This window comes from Austrofundulus limnaeus, unplaced genomic scaffold, assembly GCF_001266775.1.
Source record: "Austrofundulus limnaeus strain Quisiro unplaced genomic scaffold, Austrofundulus_limnaeus-1.0 Scaffold264, whole genome shotgun sequence".
NCBI lineage: Eukaryota > Metazoa > Chordata > Actinopteri > Cyprinodontiformes > Rivulidae > Austrofundulus > Austrofundulus limnaeus.
In genome coordinates, this window is record NW_013952666.1 from 436,668 (window position 1) to 438,392 (window position 1,725).

A 1,725-nucleotide genomic window follows, 5' to 3' on the forward strand; every position below is an offset into this window, starting at 1 on the left:
TTATGATATTTGTTAATCTTTGTAATAATAAAGTCAAATCTGGTGTGAAACTATGGAATGAACTGAATGATTTTATTTGAATACAGCATTTGTGCTCAGCTACACTTCAAGACATTCAGAGTATGGCTTGTGTTGGACACCACAGTTGCAGGCTAATAGCATACAACACCAGAGTAGGCCTATCATTTTAGGCCTAATATAATTATTATGTTAATACAACATAGGTATCACCTTTATACAATATATTTTTCATACTATCAGGTTTGAACAATACATGTACAAACTTGATCGTGTTCAAAAATTTATTTTCTTCCGTGACAACAGACCATTTCTGTATTTATTAGGGGTGGGCGATACTAGGAATTCTGTTTTTCATTTTAATTTTTTTAATTTATTTATTAGGACAGTGTGCAATTTAAACATAAACATAAAAACATTTGATGCGTTGCACCAGATTTAGCCTAAGGCTAATTTACATCTGTAATTCTCCAGATAATAAAAACAAAACAACATCTAACAGTAATAAAAATAAGAAAATAAAATAACAGAAAAATAAAAATAACATTAAATAAAACATTTCGCAATTAGTAATAAAAATACATAAACACCCCCACTCTCCAAACATAATTAAAAAGTAATATCATTGAACATCCAAAAAAAATTTGTGATTGCAGTATTAAGTAGATTTGAGATATTCCACATGACCACCCCAGACACCAACCAAAGAACTGCAGGTCTCCACAACCCCACCTGAAAAACGTCTGACACATTGCACCCAATCCAACGATAGGGCAATCCGACATCTGCATTTCCACCAGACAACAAACATCACTGATAAGCAATAAAAACATCCAAAATAAATTAATAAAAAAATACATACCTATATTTAAGAAATGTAATCATGCCCACCTCCACCCCACCCTTCAACTCCCCCAAACCAGAAGCAAACTCTAAAATCGATTACCCAGTGCAATTCAGTGATTGCAAAATTGTGTAGATTTAAGATATGTTTTAAGATTAGTTTTAAAACTAATAAAAGAACTACAGGTTTTTACATGATCGGGAGCAGCATTCCACTGGCTTTAACCGTATCACAATACCAAGTAAATAGAGGGCTAGTATCTCTGATTCTGATACAATCCTCGTCATGCTAATTACATAATTATGGGATTTTGCCTTTAGCTAGTCGATCATGATAAAACACGACAAAAAATTTAGACAAGTTAAAATGTTTTGTATTAACTAATAAATGACAAACTAAATAAAACAATGTAACATTCTGAAGAAAATAAAATTAGCCCCCTATTATCTTCTACAGTATACTACACACAGGTGTTTAAGAAAAAGGTCACCAGTGGAAAATGACAAAAAAGAAGCAACAATGTAACAAAAATATAATTATGTGAATAGTAACAAAAAACACTTTCCATTGCATGTGGGTATGTAGAGGACKAACAACTAACTGCAAACAATTTGAAGACTCTGCATTACGGACTTTTTTCACTTTATTTGTGAAACATAAAGTCAGTAGTGCAAATAAAATGTAAACAAAAGAATCAAAACCATCATGCTATCGATCCGAGACTGATACTTTTATCTTTGTATCAACTGTATCAATACCGAGATCGATACGCCCACCCCTACGGTTTATCGTTTGCCTTCAAAAGGCAAAGGAAGAAAATAATGTTTTTGACTTCATGTGTGTCTTTTAGCAAACTATGTCAA